This window comes from Leptodactylus fuscus, chromosome 5 (assembly GCF_031893055.1).
Source record: "Leptodactylus fuscus isolate aLepFus1 chromosome 5, aLepFus1.hap2, whole genome shotgun sequence".
In the NCBI taxonomy this organism is placed as follows: domain Eukaryota; kingdom Metazoa; phylum Chordata; class Amphibia; order Anura; family Leptodactylidae; genus Leptodactylus; species Leptodactylus fuscus.
In genome coordinates, this window is record NC_134269.1 from 40,592,213 (window position 1) to 40,616,054 (window position 23,842).

Here is a 23,842-nt window from a genome sequence, read left to right on the forward strand (position 1 = left end):
GAGATTAAAAACAGAGTAGAATAAATATATAGTATATGTACCTATACATTGGACTAATAAAAAATAAATCACATCCTGCAAAAACAAGAAGTGTTCGAACGAGTACGAGTATTTCGAATACTACTCGCTCATCTCTAACAATTATTAAACACATACATACAGTATATATATATATATATATATATATATATATATATATATATATATATATTGTTTAATAATTAGATACTTAGATTGAGACTGACCATATAAACAGGGCTCCACCTTTTATCTACATCAGCCATGGATAAATGGCTACTACAATCTATATTCCAAGAATGATAACGCTATGAAAGGGTAAAACCCGATCAATACCTTCATGGTAAAATGCTTTGCATGTTGTATAAGTATCACTCCAATAAGAGAACATCTCTGTCTCCTTGTAAACAGCCGCACATTAATTACTGGAGGACTCCGCTCACATGACATAGACAAGAAGTTCTAAAATGGACCTAGTTATCTCTTTTTTAGCAAAGTGACCTTAAGCGAGGCCTCCGTGTAAGTAATTTACAATCCTGTCTAGGACAAGCTGCTAGCCTCTCTGTCTGTAATAGAACAATAGATTGTGTGCCATTCCAAGGCATTAACTTCTCTAGGAACTTTGTCATTAATTGTATTCTTGGTAGGATTCAGAAGAAAGCCATATCATGGTGGTATATACATCCAGCAAGCACATTATATGAATATATCTGCATGCGTACCCAGGACTATGTGCATGGACAGGTCAGATAGGTTCATCTGCCAGATCCAAGACAAGATCAGTGCTAGAGATGGATGATTTGTAATGAATTGGATTCAATCCGAAAATTTCAAATTGTTAAGTTTTCAACAAAACAGAAAAAATTTAAAATACACTGTGGACAAAAAAATGGCTGCCACCTTATACTGTGAGCTTCCTTCAGACCTCATAGTATAATAGGTAGGTTCCTAGGAGCCCTGAGAGTATTCTACACTATGTATTATAGATAGGTTCCTAGGAGCCCTGAGAGTGTTCTACACTATGTTTTATAGATAGGTTCCTAGGAGCCCTGACAGTGTTCTACACTATGTTTTATAGATAGGTTCCTAGGAGCCCTGAGAGTGTTCTACACTATGTTTATAGATAGGTTCCTAGGAGCCCTGACAGTGTTCTACACTATGTTTTATAGATAGGTTCCTAGGAGCCCTGACAGTGTTCTACACTATGTTTTATAGATAGGTTCCTAGGAGTCCTGACAGTGTTCTACACTATGTTTTATAGATAGGTTCCTAGGAGTCCTGACAGTGTTCTACACTATGTTTTATAGATAGGTTCCTAGGAGTCCTGACAGTGTTCTACACTATGTTTTATAGATAGGTTCCTAGGAGTCCTGACAGTGTTCTACACTATGTTTTATAGATAGGTTCCTAGGAGCCCTGACAGTGTTCTACACTATGTTTTATAGATAGGTTCCTAAGAGTCCTGACAGTGTTCTACACTATGTTTTATAGATAGGTTCCTAGGAGTCCTGACAGTGTTCTACACTATGTTTTATAGATAGGTTCCTAGGAGCCCTGACAGTGTTCTACACTATGTTTTATAGATAGGTTCCTAGGAGCCCTGACAGTGTTCTACACTATGTTTTATAGATAGGTTCCTAGGAGTCCTGACAGTGTTCTACACTATGTTTTATAGATAGGTTCCTAGGAGTCCTGACAGTGTTCTACACTATGTTTTATAGATAGGTTCCTAGGAGTCCTGACAGTGTTCTACACTGTGTTTTATAGATAGTGTTCTTCGCTATATTTTAATTTGTGGTTCATACTGAACTTGTTTGACTCAAAAGTCTTGGTCTTGACACAATTAATGTAATAACTATAGGTTAAGGGTTCAGCATGTATTGCTTTGCTGTGCAACCCCCACCATGGGGGCACAGCCATTGTGAAATGCTCTGTCATATCGTATAAACTACAATGATGCCCATATGTGCAGCCACCACATCTTCCATTTATTGGAGTGGCAGGGAATGAGCTTATTCTGATAGATGGGAAACTCAGAATTAGAATAATTAACTATATTAGAGCACCCAACTACTCTTAGTTTGCCATCAAGTGAAGATCCTATCTAAACAATAGCTGATTGTCAAGACATACTTGTAACTCCACCCAGTGACCATGCCCCCTATGAACCCACGGAGTCCTACCATGACACATACAGTAATAGTGCCTACATCTGTATATACATTGATGAAGCTTTCCCAGGGCCCCACACAGTATAATTGCCCCCTTAGTTCTCCCCACCCAATACAATGCCACATTTTTGCAACATCTCTGCGCTACACTACAGCTAACTGTATTCTCACCATAGCTAACAGCAGTGATTTGATCATTTCCCTCTCCGCTCACCTTCTAGAACTTACAGAGCAATTCCAGCTCTGCAGCATAGAAATGGCTACTTAACCATCAAGAAACTAGCCTGAAGCTTACAAAAATGCAATAAACAAAGGATTATAAAACAGTGGACATAATCCAACATCCCTTGTGATTCTATCTCTCTCATCTACTGCTCACTCCTCCCCTTTTCCTCTCCTTAGACTTTTATAGGGATACATGTAAAGTGATGTAAAATGGAACACGCAGACCATGTCAAGATGGATATAGCAGCGATGAGATAAACAGTATATTATAAAGTATTACAAAGTATTCATTTATACTATTGATTTATGCAAATTTGTTGACCAGTAACCATTTTAAGCAATAAAGTTTTTGTTGCTTTTTATATAATACAATAATAAAGTGTTGCAAACTGCAATTGGAAAATACAATCAGCCAGTACGGTAGGATATTATAGAGCAGAATTACACCTTCACCTCTTTTGTAACATATGACGTTGTCCTTTGTTCCAAAGGTAATAGCGTTCCCAATGGTTTCATCATGCATACTCTATATAGGCATTAGAAGACTAGAGTAAAACACCAAAAAAGTTATACAGTTGCATAGTTATAGAGAGAATAGAAACCAGAAGCTCCGAACAGAAAATCCTAAGGCAGACACCAGGCTCTCTTTAGATACTCTAATGACTCTTACCATTATCTCAGAAGAGAAGACTAATGAGCAAACCCAGAAGTCAGGAAGTTGGAAGTCAGATATAAAAGCATTGATACTTCAGCTAGTTAGTTGCTCTGGTGACTAGAGATGAGACAAACAATTCCGCTTGCTCTGTTTCTCTTATTTCACAAACCTGTGAACAATAAGAGCAATTTACTGATCACATCCATTGTGTCAGCGCTGACGATAGCAGTTTATTCTTGGTGCACGAGCTACAGAAAATAGACCTGCCGCAACTTCTACTCTGTAGCTAATGAGGATTCAGATCTGTTGTATTTCTGTACCTAGCAACCCAATCTAAGATTTAACCCCTTCTTTTATAATGGAAATGTCACCACCACCCAATGCGCATGGGCACAACCAAGGCAACCCCCTATAACAAATTGGTAGCAAGACGACACAGCTGAGCACCGTGGTGCTACCACTTCAGTCTAACAATAGCTCAACTCCCACAAATCAGACAATGGAGGCAGATCTTAGCAATCTGCCATAAAGGAGAAGAGATATTGTTGTAAAAATACGTTGTTTTTAGAACAGTTGCCTATCTTGTGATACACATATACTTCTCAGCATGGAGATTACAGCACCAAGAAGGAAACATTTTGGAAATATAGAAATCACATGACTGATAGACATGTTGATAATATTAAAACGATGGACAACATGGTGGCTCACTGGTTAGCCTTGCAGCGCTGGAGTCCTGGGTTCAAATCCTGGACTTCCCCATGTTTGTGTGGATTTACTCCCATACTCCAAAGACATACTGATAGAGAGAAAATGTACATTGTGAGCTGTATATGGAGCTCACAATCTACATTAATATAATATAGAATTTATTTACAGTCCAGTCATATGAATGTGACCACCGCCTACTTTTGACATTAAATAACAAATCACAGAAGGCACGTGTCATCAGCCATTTGGGTGCACTCATCATTGTGGAAGGCACGATGGATCAACACAAGTATGCATCTATCCTTGCGGACCATGTTCACCCCTACATGCGAATTGTTTTCCCTCAGGATGATGGCATCTACCAGCAGGACAATGCGACATGTCATAAAGCTCGCAGTGTACGTGCGTGGTTCGAGTTTACCGTACTCCCTTTACCAGCAAATTCCCCGAACTTGAACCCAATCGAGAATCTGTGGGACCACCTCGATCGGGTTGTTCGCGCCATGGATGCTCAACCGCGTAACCTAGCGCAGATGGCCATGGCACTGGAGTCGGCATGGCTCAACATCCCAGTGACATCATCACAACATCCCCTCTCTTCCTGCACATCTCACAGCGGTCCGCTCTGCCAAAGGTGGTTATTCTGGATTGTGACAGGTGGTCACATTAATGGGACTGGACTATATATATATATATAAATGATAAAAAATGAAGAGTAAATATTCAGCACATCCTAATTTATTCATTATCGAGAATGGGAACCCTTGTGCAAAAATCCATGCACTTCCACACCTTGGCTTGTCATCTTAGAGGTTATTAATGGTTGTCTGAGGAATGTTATGCCACGCTGAATGCACTTAAACCCGGTTCACATTCTTGTTCAGTATTCCACTCGGGGAGTCTGCTTGGGGACCCCCCGAACAGAATACAGAACGCATTAAATAGCAATGAAACCACATGGACCCCAGAGACTATAATGGGGTCCGTGTGTTTTCTGTCTGGTGACCGCATGAATAATGCAGAGAGAAAAGTGCTGCTTGAAGCACTAGAAGTGAAGATGTTGGTTTTTCCAAACTAGCTTTCTACCCTGTTTGCGTAATGAGGCCACTCCTTTCAGATCCTATGAGATAAGCCATAGTGTGGCACAGAACTAAATGAACTTCCATTTAGTACAACAAACATACATATGACGAAGGCTGCATCTGTTATCTGTGACACTTGTGGCGAACTTTACTTGACTGTTTCAATGGCCTTTGTTGTGAGTCATACTGCAGCATACAAGTATATACATACATAATTATTAGCAAATTGCTATAAAAGCCATATACTATTAATTAGTAATAGCTCCACATGAAGACTCTCTAATAGCTATTTCCTTTCTGCCATCTAATGAAATTATTAAAAGATCAAAGGATTTTTATGTTATTATTTTTGCTCTATTAATAGAACATGCGGCATATTTCTCATTGCTAAGTGTCTGGAGGATGTGATTTTTATCCATCAATAAAATGAGAGTAACACTATTCATCCAAAGACACTTCCCTGATGCCCTGTTCACATCAGCATTTGTATTCTGTCCGGGGGAGTCCGCATGAGGATCCCTGAATGGAATACCAAACACAAGTGCAAAGCCCTGTGCTGTAAAAGCGCACGAACCCCATAGACTATAATAGGGTCTGTGTGCTTGCCGCCAGATCTCCGCAGGGATCGTGCGGACAAGAAAGTAGTTCCCAATTTACTTTCCTGTCCGCTGATTTGTGTGGGCAGTGCGCGGCAAACACACGGACCCCATTTTAGTCTATAGGGTCTGAGGTGCTTTAATAGCACAGCGCTTGCAATTGCATTTGTATTCCGTTCTGGGGGGGTCTCCATGCTGACTCTCCCCGGATGGAATACAAAAGCAGATGTGAACCAACCCTGAGCAATTACACATCCCATAATAGTAAGAACATTTGGATGTTGGAGGTATCCTATACAAGAGCACAAAGAACATACAGTATGAATAACACTATATATGAATAGTACTATGCAAAAAACTTGTATTGCCATTTCTAATCAGTTATATTCCGATGTAGCAATTAGTTAACCTGTTGAGCATGATATTTTATCAAGGAAATCAATGAAAAGTTGTTGAAAAATGGTTTTTCTGTGACTTTTTATGGTTTGTATGGTGTTCTGTGATAAGATATTGCGCTGCAGCAGTTTAACCATTTGCAGATGTTCAGGTTAACTCTATCTACACTGGGTTTATCAGAGCACACTGCAACAACTGTAAGGCCGGGGCTCCTTGTGGCGGGAAAAACGGGGTGTTTTACAGTCACTGCAAAGTGGATGGGATTTTAGTGAATCCCATCCTCCCATTGAAGAAAAATATCCTAAGCAGAGATGCTACGTTTTCCAAAACCGTTACGGGTTTGGAAATGGCAGTATGTCCATTGTACCTACGAAAACACAGGTGATTCCAATATAGGTATAATGGAAGCAGACAGTCTGCAGAGGAAACCTCTATGGATTTTTGGTGAAAAGCTCTGCCGGAAAACCCACAACGCGTTTCCACCGTGGTTTTCACCCAGTGCCTCTTCGCTTTGCTACATAGGTCCTTAGCCTAAAATGGTAAAGTCTGTGAACAAATAAATCCATACTATTTCTGTTTTATTCCTTGAGTCTTTGTATTTTTTTGAGAGTTCTTCTTCTGAGATGAAAAGTTGATTCTTGGACTATCTCCACGCAGCATTTATAACCTGCAACACATGAAATACCTTTTTATTGGCTATAAAACAGCCGATTTCATATTTAATATGATTAAAATTGCCTAAGAAATGTCTATACGTATCATACGCTCCGAGAGATAGAACATGAATTCTAGACAACTCCTATCGTGGGGCGGGTGATCGTACGAGGACAAAGGGTTATAGCAGGTAAGTAAAGGACAAGGAAGCCATTAGTGCAGAGAGTTCTATGCCGCTGTGAAATTCAATGTTCCTATGGCGAATGGGTTTGGTATATGCATTTGGCACTCGAAAACTAATATTGTAAGGCACTACAGCTGTTTAGGAAGTGTTTTCTACCTATATAAAGTCTCATTTTCAGAGTATTCAGCACTGCAATCAGAGACTAAAGTACTCGCTCCAAACTACTCCCACAGTGCTTTCCATAAGCTATTATTGCTCAACAAATTTGCACTCCTCTCCATCCGGCATGATCCACACATGGAGAGAAATCACCCTTGTCTTAGTTTATATGGCTGGCCCACTACATTAAATTGCACCTGTGCTTGGAAATGAACTGCTGAACTGCAAGGCAAGAAAGCCGAGCACTACAGTAGCTTAATGCAATGCTACAGGAGGGCTGAGCCCGGGATGGAAAATTCATGGTGTGCATTGATAGACTGCTGTGTTTTTAGTGGTTAGGAAATACTAGAGTTTATTCCGTTTTCAAGACCTTTATTTATTTGACTGTATCCTATTGCAGTAAATATAGACTGCTTTTTGAGATGAAAAGAGATGTGGATGCTGTAAATAGTTTATGGGCTGTAGGATTTTGTGGATTGTTTTTGGCTAGATGAGGTTATTCACACATCATTTAAAGGGAGTATATCAGGTCAAAAATGCCGCCGAAACCAATGATAGTGCCATGTAGGAGACTTTAATAGGAGCAAAAACATTTATTTGTGGCCATAAATGGATTACGTGGTGGAGAGATAATAATTAGAGATGAGCGAACAGTAAAATGTTTGATATTCGATATTCGTTTTAAGTAGCTCCTCAATATTCGACTACTCGAATTGAATATCGAATCCTAATTTAGTCTATGGGGGGAAAATCCTCGTTTCAGGGGTAGGCAACGTTCGATCAAATTATACTTACCAAGTCCACGAGTGAGGGTCGGGCTGGATCCTCCGAGAAGTCTTCTCCGTGCAGCGTCCCCACGGCATCTTCCGGCTCTGAGTTCACTCTGCCAGGCATCGGGCCTGGGCAGAGCCGACTGCGCATGCCCGCACTACAAGAAAATGTAGTGCAGGCATGCGCAGTCGGCTCTGCCCAGGCCCGATGTCTGCCAGAGTGAATTCAGAGCCGTAAGATGCCGCGGGGAAGCTGCATGGAGAAGACTTCTAAAGGTAGGAGAAGAACCAGCGTTGATTGGCCGACTGTATAGCATTCGGCCAATCAACGCTGGTTCTGCATCGAACTTTTCCATTCGAATAGCGAGTGGTACTCGAACAAGTAAGAGTATTTCGAATACCATAATATTCGATCAAATACCTACTCAATTGAATACTACTCGCTCATCTCTAATAATAATCTTTTTATAAATCTTCCAGGTTTGTTACACATGGTTGCAAATGCTTTGGCTTTCCCTCGGAATTGGTGGCCAATGTCTCCTGTTTAGCCATGATTGACATTTTCAGCTTTTATCTGTTGACTGTAGGAAAATCTGGTAAAATCAGGCCCCGCCCCATATGCACTTGCTGGTTGATTTGCATATTCATTGAAAGGTGATTATTTCTTCATTGATTCATCATTTTGTAGCCATTAACGCACCGAGAAGAAAACAAAACCTAATAGCGTGATACCATAGCAGATGGAGATACAGTAACAATAGATGGTAGAATGCTCACCTTGAGTGATTGTGACGTTAGCTCACAACCACTACATAGACATGTAAATGAGGAAACCTCCAAACGATCTAGAAGGAGCCTCTGCAGATGGGTGGAACTCAGTAGCAGCAGCCAAGCCTGGGGTACGTCAAAACAGCTGATGTTGACAACTAGAGTATCCAAAAGGCAGGACAAAGTAGGCAGGAGGCGCGCTGATCTGATGAAGAACTCTTTATTAGTGATTAGAGATGAGCGAACAGTGTTCTATCGAACACATATTCGATCGGATATCAGGCTGTTCAATGTGTTCGATTCGAATCGAACATCACGTGGCAAACTCCCAAAAAATTTGATTCCCCTCCCACCTTCCCTGGCGCTTTTTTTGCACCAATAACAGCGCAGGGGAGGTGGGACAGGAACTACGACACCGGAGGCATCGAAAAAAATCGGAAAAAGTCATTGGCTGCCGAAATCAGGTGACCTCCATTTTAGACGAATAGTGGATTTCAAATTCGGGTCATATGAGAATGTGAACTTTGTGACTAAGAGACAGGGATAGCTGTACAGGCAGGGATAGCTAGGGAGAACCTTTATTTAGGTAGGAATGTTATTAAAAATAACTTTTTGGGGCTCTATCGGGTGTTTTATTCAGCTCTACTTCATCGGGCTAATAGAATGCATTGGCCAATCAGCGCTGGCCAATGCATTCTATTAGCGTGAACTGAGTTTGCACAGGGGTTCTAGTGCACCCTCGGCTCTGCTACATCAGATTGCTACATCTGATGTAGCAGTGCTGAGTGTGCATCAGATGTGTAGTTGAGCAGAACTGGCTCAGCACTGCTAAGTCTCTGCATTCGCATAGGAATGCATTGGCCAGCCTTCGGCCAATCAGCGCTGGCTCTGCCGGAGGAGGCGGAGTCTAAGGTCGGACCTGAATGGAGACTGGTGTAGAGCGATCTTAGACTCCGCCTCCTCCAGCAGAGCCAGCGCTGATTGGTCGAGTTCCGTACTCTGTCCAATCAGCACTGGCCAATGCATTTCTATGGGGAAAAGTTAGCTTGCGAAAATCGCAAACTGACAGGGATTTCCATGAAATAAAGTGACTTTTATGCCCCCAGACATGCTTCCCCTGCTGTCCCAGTGTCATTCCAGGGTGTTGGTATCATTTCCTGGGGTGTCATAGTGGACTTGGTGACCCTCCAGACACGGATTTGGGTTTCCCCCTTAACGAGTTTATGTTCCCCATAGACTATAATGGGGTTCGAAACCCATTCGAACACTCGAACAGTGAGCGGCTGTTCGAATCGAATTTCAAACCTCGAACATTTTAGTGTTTGCTCATCTCTATTAGTGATACAACGCGTTTTGGGCTAAATGCCCTTTCTCAAGTGTGTACAAAATACTTCAGCATACAGAGATAAATATATACAGTGAAACTAAACAGACAAAAAGACAGGGGGCAGGGATAAGGCATGCTAAAGGCCCCTACATGGCACTGTTATTAGTTTGGGAAGCATTTTGGACCGGGCAGATGCCTCTTATGGTAGCCAAGCTCATAGGTGAGTTAGTTAAACAATGATTTATACTGAAGGTATAAGCTACAGTATATTGTGAGTATATTGTCAGTATATTGTACAAGAGAGTAGATTTTTTTGCTGGAGCTGGATCGAAAATAAATATTATGGAATCTAGGACTTAAAGGGGTCGATCACTAGAACCCAGCATGTCAACCCAGCCCTGCAGACAGATACGTATGAGTCGCCAACTAGTGACAGTTGTCATTTTCATATCACAGGCATAGATTCACAAGGGAACACAGTTTCATTCAGATTACCCTAACCCAGGGGTCCTTAAACTTTTTAAAAGGTGGGCCAGGTCGCTGTCCCTCGGACCATTGTAGGGCCGGAATATAGTTTAAAGGTATTCTACCATTAAAATCACATTTTTTTCTCGATAACACATAGGAATAGCCTTAAGAAAGCCTCTTCTCCTACCTTTCGATTTCTTCTTTGCCCCGCCGTTTGGTTAAAATTCCGTTTTCTGTCAGTATGCAAATGAGTTATCTTGTAGCACTGGGGGCATCCCCAATGCTGCGAGAGAACCCTCTAGCGCCGCCTCCAACTTCTTCTGGAACGTCGTCTTTATGCGTCTTCTTCTGGTGCAGGCAGAGCCGACTGAGCATGCCCACAGGCTACAAGAAAATGGCCGCTTACTTACTGTGCAAGCGGCCATTTTTCTTGTGGCCGTGGGTATGTGCAGTCGGCTCTGAGCGAGGCCCAAGGCGTACAAGTTTCACCGCCTGCACCAGAAGAAGACGCATGAAGATGACGTTCCAGAAGGAGATAGAGGTGGCGTTGGAGAGCTCTCTCGCAGCATTGGGGACGCTCCCAGTGCTGCAAGAGAACTCATTTGCATACCGACAGAAAACGGAATTTTAACTGAACGGTGGCGCGGAGAAGAATAGCCTTTCTTAAGGCTATTCTGACGTGTCAACGACAAAAACAGTTTTTAATGGTAGAATCCCTTTAAAGCTGACCCAGCGGAATGCACACACAAGTGTGAATGCCCCCTGAGGTGTTATTAATTTTACAGTAAGATATTATAGTGCTTACTTCAGGGTGCACAGATAGGGTCTGGGATCCAGGAAGTCAGCAGGCACTAAACCAAACTAGTGAGTGGCTTTGCCCACTGTAATTTGGGCTGCCTCAGGTCAGGTCACGTTGCTATGGTGACCTGACTGACGAAGTGACGCGGAGGGGTACAATTGACTATACCGGGCCAGGCCATGGAGACAGCGCACTTCACTTTACTGATTGGAGGGCACCACTCCTGATGTCTGCACGATCTGCTCTGTCTCCGGTGTCCACCTGTGTCCTTCTGTCACATCGCTAGTATGCGATGTAAGGAAGATACCAGAGGCAGAGCAGATCGCGCAGACATCAGGAGCGGTGCCCTCCAATAGGTGAAGTGAAGCGCGCTGCATGGCCTGGCCTGAGCTCCCCAGGAGCTTCATTATAAATGCACGCCTGCCGGTGGTGCCGGCGGGCCGGACAGATGTGCTCGGCAGGCCGCATGTGGCCAGCGGGCCGTAGTTTGAGGACCCCTGCCCTAACCTATCTATCTGTGGGGCTAGGTCGATACGCTCAGTTGTGGTGACAGACTTCCATTACCAGTTCATGGCTCTATACCTTTTTATGTGCAGTGTTATCCTATCACAGAAGACAACGAAAGCCATTGAAAACCAATTGAGGCTGTGGCCTCACATGGCGTGAATGACGCACTACCCCTGTGGTGGAAACACAGCGGAAAGAGAAAAGGCTGCACTTTACAGGACATGCTATGATTTTTCTAAAAACTGTTGAGTTTTTGGAATTCATAGCATGTCAGTTATACCTATGGAAATTCTGGTGGTTTCCCTAAAGGGATAAAGGAAGCCAAGGAAAACTTCTTCCTTTGCTACATGTGTACATGTATAGTCACACCTTCAAATTTGGTGCAAAAATTTCTGCAACTAAAAATCAGTTCCATTTCTTTATAAAACTCATGTATTTGCAGAATGATCTATCAGGTGTAGAGATGAGCGAGTACTGTTCGGATCAGCCAATCCGAATAGCACGCTCGCATAGAAATGAATGGATGTAGCCGGCACGCGGGGGGTTAAGCGGCCGGCCGCCGTCAAAGCGGAAGTACCAGGTGCATCCATTCATTTCTATGGAGCGTGCTGTTCGGATCGGCTGATCCCAACAGTCAGGGCCGGCGTCAGCGCACGGCATAGTCGGGCAAGTGCCGGGGCACACAGAGCCTCTGGGGGCCCCCCGGCACTTGCCTGTCACAATTTCAGCTCATCGGCGTCCGTCCGCCGATGAGCTGAAATACATACGCGATGCAGGAGCTGTGAGATCAGCTCCTGCTTTAAAGCTCCGGCCCCGGCTTGCGTGTGTAGGTGCGATGACGTCATCGCATCACGCCTACACACGCAAGCCGGTCCGGAGCTAAGCAGGAGCTGATCTCACAGCTCCTGCATCGCGTATGTGACTAGAGAGGAGCATCGGGGGAACGAGGGAAGGTGAGTGATAGAAGGTGAGTGATGTAAGTGTTTGTTTTGTATTATATTACATATTAAGGTGAAACATAATGAAGGGGGCCCATGAAACTGGGGGGCAAATGAAGGGGAGGGGGGGAACGGCATGACACTGGGGAAGATGAATGGGATGGGGAGAGAACGGCATGAAACTGGGGACAGAGATGGAGGGGGCCCAAAGAAACTGGGGGGCAAATGAAGGGGAGGGGGGAACAGCATGACACTGGGGCAGATGGAGGGGGGGAGAACAGCATGACACTGGGGCAGATGGAGGGGGTGGGGAGAGAACGGCATGGAACTGGGGACAGAGATGGAGGGGGCCCAATGAAACTGAGGGGGCAAATGAAGGGGGGGAGGACGGCATGACACTGGGGCAGAGACGGGGGACATTAAACTGTGGGCAGATGAAGGGGGAGAACGTGATGAAACTGGGGACAGAGATGGAGGGGGGACATGAAACTGGGGGCAGAGGAAGGGTGTATATGAAACTGGGGGAGAGATGGAGGGGGGGCATATAATTTACGGGTGACTGTAGGAGGATTATACTGTGTGGGAGCACATAATAAATGAATGAGAATGGGTGGAATCAACATAAAAGTGGGTGGAACTAAATTTGTCGCGGCGCGCAGAGCGCGCCGCACATTTTGCCCCTCTTTCTACTCTTTAAAAGATTGGGAGGTATGGCGTTGGTGACGCCACACTCCTGCATGACGTCACTCGCTTCATCTGCAACGCACAGTGTCTCGACTCCCCCACCTCCTTTACAAGAGGGCCCACTGAGGCTCTGTCGCCCAAGGGCCCATAAAAACCTGGAGCCGGCCCTGCCAACAGTACTCGCTCATCTCTAATCAGGTGTATAGGCCAGTTATTAGCATGTTGTCAATTATATGAACATGCTATAATACTGAATATAATACTGAACAGTATTACATGAATGGAGACAGGATTTACTACACGTTTTTGGTTTTCTCTTTCTACATTTTTTTTCTTCAGGACAATTTGTAAAAGTAATTTCAACATTGGCTTTTATTGCTTGGCATATCCCATGGTGCAAATCATTCCTTCCTGTTCATAGGAACGTAAAGCTGCAGACAGGAGAGAGAAAAATAAAACTGGTAAGTTCTAGAGACTTTTAAAAGAGAAAAATATGTTGCAAATTAGATGTAAATTACCACATAATGTATGACTACGCATTCCTGTCATGTATATATTCTGTAGAAAGAATTCTATGTTTTTGTCCCTGACCTCACATTACTCAGTAACCCCCTGCTACTTCAACTTCTTATTCTGCACATTTGCATGTTGGGCAATGTACGGCAGTCGGCAATAGAAAAAAATAACTGCAAAAATCCTAACATATTACTCAGAACTTTATGTAGATAATTTTCTACGGAAACATTTTCTGACATTAAAATAACAGCAATAAAACAAAACAAAGTTAGATGACTGATAATGTAAGGTGGTAGTGGGATGAATATTCTGGTCATATAACTTTCTTGGAACAATTCTGTTGAATATGAAGTTACCCAAAATGTCTGGTAGAGGAGGACTACTACTACAACTACTCAGTGACGTAACTAGGAATGGCCCCAATGTGAACATTTGACACCCCTCCCCCATCCCACACAAACCGCATTCCTGCACACAGTATTATCCCCCATAGTGGCCCCTGCACACAGTATTATGCCACATAGTAGCCCATGCACACAGTATTATGCCCCATAGTAGACCACCCATGAACAATTGTTATATTCTGGAGACTCCAGAGTATAATAATCGGAGACCCAGGGGGATATAAAAACATAAAAAACACTGTTACTTACCTCTCCTGGGCTCCGGTGCACTCCCCGCAGATGTTGGTCATCTTCAATGGTGGACCGGACATCACTTGAGCTGGGGCCTGGGGGCTGGGGCTGACGCATAAGGACGCAGGCCCCGGCCCATGTGATGTCTGTGACTACACACAAGTAGGCTTGAATCCTTTTGGAGTCAGGAGAGGTAAGTAAAAGTGTTTTTTTATGTCACCCCACCTTTCTGAAAAGACCCAAGTATAATGACAATGTTTGTGGGGTTCACGGGCCCACGATCTTACTGATTCTGATCCGCAGAAGGAGAAGCGCCAGCGGTCGTGAGCAGGAGCCAGGATTGGTAAGTAAATAGGGCCTGTTACCTGCTGGAGTTACTCCAGCAGGTAACAGTGTATAAAAAAAAAAAATCTGCAGCTGTAGCAGCTGCCTTCCAGGCCCCCTGATGTCCTAGGCCCTGTGGCAGCCGCTACCACTGCTACCCCGGTAGTTATACCCCTGCTACTACCACTACTACCATTACTAATACTACTATTACTACTACTACCACCCCTACTACCACTCCTACTACTGCTTGTCATGTATATATATATATATATATATATATATATATATATATATATATACACACACACATTTCCCATAGATATAAATGGAGAGAGCCCCCCCACACTTGTAAAGCAACCCTCCTTTCATTTTACACCCACATGCATCCAGCTAAGACGAAAGCAAGCTTTTACACTTGAGAAAGGGCACCCAGCCCGAAACGCGTAGTGTGTGCTTTTAATGAAAATAAAGTTTATCCATTTGGCAATCAGTCGAGCGCGGTGATCCTCTGTAATTCCCGGTCCCTCGTGATATCATTTGACACCAAAGGTGGCACGGATCCTGCTGGTTCTTGACTCGGGGCTACCCCCCCCCCCCCCATTTTGAAGTGGTTCAAAGCTATATACAATGGTTGTACATACAACCTCCTAAAGGTGAGAAGCTTTTTTCACATTCCTGTTCATTTATCCATACGGTACTTCACCATATGCAGCTTGGTGCTGTTCTTTGTTTTTATCTTTAAACTTCATTTTACACCCGGATGTCCTTGTTGTCCCAGTAGGTGAGGGTCTCATGGGTCAGAAGGAACCTGTCTCATGAAAATACAGCTCAATCTGCAGCTGGAGCTGTGCAAATTGTTATATACTATAGCTTTAAGAAAAATTATTCAGTATGACTTGAATTTTGTTTATTTGTTTATTTTGTTTAATTCTTGCTTATTCTGGACTTAGGAGTCTAGTGGGTGGTCCCATTCTGGGCTTAGGAGTCTAGTGGGTGGTCCCATTCTGGGCTTAGGAGTCTAGTGGGTGGTCCCATTCTGGGCTGAGGAGCCCAGTAGAAATATACACATACCCCTGTGCATACTCATAGGAGAAAGGCTACCACTTACTGAGTAGGACTCCCCACCGAACTGTAAAGGACTACAACATTATTGATCAATCTACTAGAGTTCTAGAGTCCTCATGTAGCAGCTGTTTGAGGTTTTTTTTATTTTTTTATTTTTTTTAATTAATTTATTTTCACTATTCTGACCTTGAACCCAAAATCCCATCTTACTTTTAGGAACTCAATTCCATGCAAAACCCATACAATTACTAGCTTAATTTTGTTAAAACACAAGGAAGGAGCAGAGTACTGGAGTATTGACTTCTCACTGTAGATTGCACCGTCTGAAATTGAACTAAGGATGGATTAATGGATATGACAGCTGAAAGACAGCAGTTGTACATTTCCAGGTAAATGGATATTAATGAAGAGGCCGCCAGAGATACACCACAGGGACCGACAGTTTATCATGGGACTGCTCCCTGTGACAATGATATAAATGCGCTGCCATTAATGGGCCCACAATGAGAGCAAAGGCCGGACAGATAAGGGGTAGTCAAAATATTTGGTGCCCCATTCCAATGATGTATTAGCTCTGCAGATTGTTTTCTACATCCAGGCTGGTAGACTTTATCTAACCTATCCAGTACATAGATATCAATTAGAAGTGATAGGTCTGGGAAGGTTTTCATGAATGGTCTTCATTCTTTTACACCTACACTACTTTGAGTTAATACTTTACTACACAATGGACAAACTATATGAATTGTGGGATTTGAAGTACACATAAAAAATAACTTTTATTAATGTCAATAAAAAGTGTCACTCACAAAAACTAAAAACATTCCATCTCCAAGACAATAAGGCATGGATATAGTCCCCAATGCACAGCTCCAATATGAGGTAGTCAAGAAACGCCTTAGTAAGGGCCCATTCACACGGGCACAGAGGGGGTGAATTATTGCGCCTAAACCACGTCATAATCCGCCCCCTCACAACGGTGGTCTATGGGGACCGCTAGCGTTCTGTTTTCCGCTAGCAGCATGTTGCCGCTAGTGGAAAAAAAGAAGCGAGCTGCCCTTTCTTCAGGCGGATTCAGGTGTCCGCCTGGCGGCAGCAAACTCCGGAGTCAGCCCATTCATTTGAGCCGACTCCGGAGGGGAAAACCACGACCGCGACAGTGGTGGCAGGCAGGTTTTGACCCGAGAGTGACACCGCCCCCTGTGTGAAATAGCCCTAACAGGAATGGCGAATCCCTACCCTAAAACCTATAATATTCACCCTGTTATCTCAATTAAGTGAACCTGTGGGTGATAGGTTTTAGGAGTAAACAATGTACAGTTCCCCTAAATGGTCACTAAAAGGTTAAAGTGCAATTTTATCTGGGGAATATTCTGTCTAGGGCCATTAGTTCATTAATGGAGCAGAGGATCTGGAACCCATCATCACAAGATAACACATGACGTTGTGCTGTCATGTATATCACCAGTAACTAACGCGTTTCTACTGACTGAGTAACTTAGGTGGAGTCTTGGCGGGTTTAGTTCATGCCTAGTCGGAAATTTTGACCGACCGGGCGTGACAATGGCCTTAGTGGAAAGGGTGTGAACTGTGGCCTTTCCAGGCTTTTATTAGTATGTTGTGACATTATGCTGAAATGACTTTATGAGAAATTGGAGTCTTGAAACAAAACTTTAAACATTTTTTTTACTCAATATTTCTGGAAATATTTACCAAGATGCAAAATAACTAACTTTTTTATTTTTACTATACTCTTTCATGGTATTTCTATCCTAAAAGTGTCTATGCATGATCACCCAATAGTTGTGTTGTGAACTAAAATCTGTCTAGTATAGCATTATCTTCTTAAGAAATTGGGGACGTTAACCCAGTTTGATGGAAAGTGAAGTTGGACACATTTGTGCTACAATGAATGGAAATGTGGGGTAGAGAAATCAGAATATAAAAAGGTTGTGCCATAAGGCAGACAGCTGGGAGCAATGTACACTGTCTACTAGAGATGAGCAAACAGTGTTCTATCGAACACATGTTCGATCGGATATCAGGGTGTTCGCCATGTTCGAATCGAATCGAACACCCGTGGTAAAGTGCGCCAAAATTCGATTCCCCTCCCACCTTCCCTGGCGCCTTTTTTGCACCAATAACAGCGCAGGGGAGGTGGGACAGGAACTACGACACCGGGGGCATTGAAAAAAATTGGAAAAAGTCATTGGCTGCCGAAATCAGGTGACCTCCATTTTAGACGAATAGTGGATTTCAAATCCGGGTCATATGAGAATGTGAACTTTGTGACTATGAGACAGGGATAGCTGTACAGGCAGGGATAGCTAGGGATAACCTTTATTTAGGGGGGAATGTTATTAAAAATAACTTTTTGGGGCTCTATCGGGTGTGTAATTGTGATTTTTGTGAGATAAACTTTTTCCCATAGGGATGCATTGGCCAGCGCTGATTGGCCGAATTCCGTACTCTGGCCAATCAGTGCTGGCCAATGCATTCTATTGGCGTGATGAAGCAGTGCTGAATGTGTGTGTTTAGCTCAACTACACCGGTGGAGTAGTTGGCTAAGCACACAGATTCAGCTCTGCTTCAATCAGCGCTGGCCAATGCATTCTATTAGCTTGATGAAGCAGAGTGTGCACAAGGGTTCAAGCGCACCCTCGGCTCTGATGTAGCAGAGCCGAGGGTGCACAAGGGTTCAAGCGCACCCTCGGCTCTGCTACATCAGAGCTGAGGGTGCGCTTGAACCCTTGTGCACACTCTGCTTCATCAAGCTAATAGAATGCATTGGCCAGCGCTGATTGGCCAATGCATTCTATTAGCCCGATGAAGTAGAGCTGAATGTGCCAGTGCATTAGCCAGTGCTGATTGGCCAGAGTACGGAATTCGGCCAATCAGCGCTGGCTCTGCTGGAGGAGGCGGAGTCTAAGGTCGGACCTGAATGGAGACTGGTGTGGAGCGATCTTAGACTCCGCCTCCTCCAGCAGAGCCAGCGCTGATTGGTCGAGTTCCGTACTCTGGCCAATCAGCGCTGGCCAATGCATTCTATTAGCCCAAGCACACACATTCAGCTCTACTTCATCGGGCTAATAGAATGCATTGGCCAATCAGCGCTGGCCAATGCATTCTATTAGCGTGAACTGAGTTTGCACAGGGGTTCTAGTGCACCCTCGGCTCTGCTACATCAGATTGCTACATCTGATGTAGCAGTGCCGAGTGTGCATCAGATGTGTAGTTGAGCAAAACTGACTCAGCACTGCTAAGTCTCTGCATTCGCATAGGAATGCATTGGCCAGCCTTCGGCCAATCAGCGCTGGCTCTGCCGGAGGAGGCGGAGTCTAAGGTCGGACCTGAATGGAGACTGGTGTGGAGCGATCTTAGACTCCGCCTCCTCCAGCAGAGCCAGCGCTGATTGGTCGAGTTCCGTACTCTGGCCAATCAGCACTGGCCAATGCATTTCTATGGGGAAAAGTTAGCTTGCGAAAATCGCAAACTGACAGGGATTTCCATGAAATAAAGTGACTTTTATGCCCCCAGACATGCTTCCCCTACTGTCCCAGTGTCATTCCAGGGTGTTGGTATCATTTCCTGGGGTGTCATAGTGGACTTGGTGACCCTCCAGACACGAATTTGGGTTTCCCCCTTAACGAGTTTATGTTCCCCATAGACTATAATGGGGTTCGAAACCCATTCGAACACTCGAACAGTGAGCGGCTGTTCGAATCGAATTTCGAACCTCGAACATTTTAGTGTTTGCTCATCTCTACTGTCTACCAATAAGTATTTGGACACCTGCGGTAGAATAGAAAACCCACATTTTTTCCTATTCAATAGTTGGTAGGACCCAGCAGATGCTTCCTTACAGATGGTATTGAGTGACACAATACTCCCGGATGCCTGGTGAAACTCCTGGTGTATGTGAGCCATCGGTTGGGTGCGGTTTCTCTGGCCAGCACTCATCGGTCTCCATCTCCCAGTTTCGGGGTCTGCCGACTCAGGCACATTCCGACAATCACTGTTCAGCTTCCACTTCGTAATCACATAGGCCACTATGGATTTTGGGTCATTCAGTTCGCTTGCTATATCCCTTAAGGATCAACCATTTCTGTGGTACCCCAAAATTACCCCTTTCTCGAAATCAAACACCTCAGCAGTTTGTGGCATCTTGCATGCGACTAATGCCAATGCACTAATGCCAATGCTGTTTCCTATTTAACGGCAGAAGGCGTGATGTACATCATGACTGCAGATATCCTCATTTGCATGGGTGTTCAAATACTTATTGGTAGACAGTGCAAGTGCACCTCTGCTGGATGTGACATATTCCTGTTGACACTTCTGCTGACATTCACTCGCTTTTGTTCAGCACTCCCAATGAAGTGAATGAGAGTTGACATATAGGACACACCTAAATTCATCCTAGCAGGGGTAACTCTACTAGGATCGGTGGGGGTCTTAGTAGTCACACCTTCACCAATTTTTCCTCTGTCCTATGCAAAAAATAAATATGTTTCACGACATAACCCCTATGAGTTATTATTAATATCTCAAGAGACTATCAATACATAGAGTCGTATTTTCATCTTAGATACTTCCTGTGGATATGTCATGAAGGTCTAAGATGAGGATACCCCTTTATGTTCCAACCGTTCCATTAACTTCATCAACACGGTCTGAAAATGAAGGCTGGTCATACATGTTGTAGATATATATGCAGAAAAAACATGGACAGGCTGAATCAGGAAGAGTTAGGGTTACTCTTTGTGACTCTCAGGGAGGACAGGAAGGTCCTGAACAGGGACTCGATCTGTCATATTCAGCTATACTACATGGGCATATGGACAGGAGATGTTTTCGAGAGAAAGACTCTTTAACGGTAGTCAACCCGTCAGCCGTACTTTGTGCTGCATCTCTAAACTCTCCATCATCAGGAAAGCCTCGAGCAAAATCTATTTTTACTATTTTAAATAAAGTACTCCGATATATTGGTTGGAATTCTTCTTTGCAGAAGAGATACACATGGGCAGGTTGATGCTCTCTTTCCTCTCCGCTGGCAGCTTTTTCATGATAAAGGAAAAGACCCAAGCTGATGTTAACACTAGTTAAACATCTCGTCTGCAGGCCATTTGATGATTGTTTTTCAGAACTATTTGTGTTGTTTTGATGTTTCAGGTATTCTACCATTTTCTCCCTCGCTTATTACAGCCCTGCAGGCAGCATATATAAAGCCAAATCTCAAGCTTTGTTGCACTACAAATATATAATCCGCCAACAAAAAAATGTAACCCATTAGTTACCGTGCCTGTGATTTTTTTAAGATATTTTTGTCATTAGCTATTCAACAGTTTGAGATAAGTGAACCGTCATCATTGAATTCATGAGTGAATTTTCCAAAAGTTTGGGCTTCAACCAAATCTGAATCTTTTGGGTTTGACACCCAAAAATCACTTCTATACGCTGGGGCCTCATATAGCACCCAGGGGAGATGCGGAAATGTTATAAAAAGTGGTACCAACCTCCCTTCACTTCCCTGAGCACCCACAGGGTCCTATTTGGTCATCGTTCAGTCTCTTCTGGCCTCCTAGGTGATGTTACAGACCCCGGGGGAACGCTGTGGTCTGTGATTGTGCCTCATTGGTCATGTGGGGTTCACCAACATCATGAATCTTGTGATAAAGCTCCATGACATTAGCATGTCGCTCTTGAATAAAGATCTACCCCTTCTATTTGAGATGTATACGCCCTCTTTCTGTTCGTAGGATTGGGAAGGCCAAAAAAGGCTGGAAGACTAACAAATAAGACACTGCAAGGGAACCCAGGAGTGGTGAGAGAAGGAGATTACACTCTCTGCCAATAAGTATTTGGACACCCATGCATATTAAGATATCTGCGGTCGTGATGTACGTCACGTCTTCCACCGTTAAATAGGAAACAGCATTGGCATTAGTGTATTGGTATTAGTCGCATGCAAGATGCCACAAGGTGCAGAGTTGTAGATTTTGAGAAAGGGGTAATTGTGGGGTACCACAGAAATCAATTCTTAAAGGACATAGCAAACAAACTGAATTACTCAAAATCATCCAGTGGCCTATGTGATTATGAAGTGGAAGGTGAACAGTGGTTGTCAGAATATGCCCCGAGTCAGCAGACCCCCTCAAACTGGGAGATAGAGACCGACGAGTGCTGGCCAGAGTAACCGCACCCAACCGATGTCTCACATACACCAGGAGTTTCACCAGGCATCCGGGAGTATTGTGTCCATCAATCCCATCTGTAAGGAGTATCTGCTGGTTCTACCAACTATTGAATAGGAATAAATGTTATTTTTCTATTCTACCACAGGGGTCCAAATACTTATTGGTATACAGTGTATAAGTACTTTATTTTTATGCACTTCCCCCGGCCTCACTTTATTATACTCTGGTCTCTTACATAGCACTTCTGCCTTTATCCAAAATAAAAAAGACAGACAAATCTTGCAAATATTCCCAAAATGCAACTAATAAGGTCCAGCCATTTCTAGTTATTTTTTTATTTATTTTTTTTTAATGTACCTTGACCTAGTCACCTTATTCTAGAGCTTGAATAAATTCATAGTGATTTCATGGACCAAACTAGAGACATTTCTTATCTTCATAATATCAGTGTCTTTCATATTTTTAAAATTGCAAGTCCCATAGAGAAGTTTTGTTAATACAGTAGCACCGACACAATAATAAAATGAACATGGATTTGCCCAAGCCATAATATGTCGACTGTCACATAGCAGTTACTATACAATAATTACAAGGCTTTGCTAACAGACTCGTTTTTGCTATAACATACATAATATCTAAGGTAATAGGTGTTAGGGTTATGGGTAAATATTACCTTATTAAAGACATACAATACAATTATTAGGAAAGTGTGCTGTCTTCAACAAAAGTGCATCTTCAAAGAAAAATGTGGCCTTGTAGGCGAACACAGCAGAGATTAACCCCTTAACGCTAAATCACGTACCTGTACGTCAGGGAATGTGGTTAGTTCCCGCATTCCCACGTACCTGTACGTGATTGAGATCGCACGGGTTCAGAAGCAGAGCCCGTGCGATCTCCACGGGAGGCCGGCTGTATCTGACAGCCAGGCTTCCCCTGTAGCAGCAGGGACGGTGATTGCACCGACCCCCCCCCCCGCTGTTTAACCCTTAAGGTGCCATGATCCATAGTGATCATGGCACCCTAGGGGTTTGGCCGGGCTATAAATCATGTTGCCGGCAGCAGGAGTCTGTGTGAGCTGTAATTTACAGCTACATGCTGCTCCTTAATCCCTCCCCCCATCGGAGCGAGCGAGCGGGTTAACCCCTTGGATGCCAGGATGAGGGGAAGCTAGTCTATGCATCTGCATAGCTAGCTTCCTCTATAGACTGCAATACACGTGTATTGCAGTCTGTAGTTAGTATAGAACCAGAGATCCTCTCTGATCACTGGTTCTAGTGTGCTTGCAGCACAAATAAAACAATGTAAAAAAGTTTTTGTTTTTTTTTTAAATAAAGTGTAAAACAAAAAAAAACAAACATAGTTACATTTCTTGTAAATCTGGAAAATCGCTGTTACACTTGTAAGCCTTATAACGTCCAAAATAAAATTAAAATACAATCAAAAGATGATGCCGATATAAAGCAGAGATATGGGAGATAATATTTATTACTGTATTTGGGTGGTATAACTATCTGCCTGAAAAACAGAGAATTTCACATTTTGAAAATTGCAATTTTTTCCAAATTTCCATCAAATTTCCTATTTTTTTAATAAGTAAATACAAAAATATTGATTAGTGTTTACCACTAACATGAAGTATAATGTGTTACGAGAAAATAATCCCAAAATCACTTGTGTAAATTAAAGTGTCTCAAAATTATTGCCATTTAAAGTGACACATGTCAATTTTGAAAAAATAGGCCTGGTCCTTAACATACATTTGGGCTGTGTCCTTAAGGGGTTAAAGACTAGAATGTGGGGTACCGAAAAAGTTGGGGAAGTACCCAGACCTGTAGAGTCAAGTTACTATTTGAGAAATAGCAGAACTCAGTTCATAACAGGGGCAAGTTCTTAGCTATGAAGTAGTAGAGTTCAATTCAAAGTTGAGGAGTTGCAGGATCAAATATGGAGTACAAGGGCACTGACCCTAGGAGATACCAGTAACAGCCAC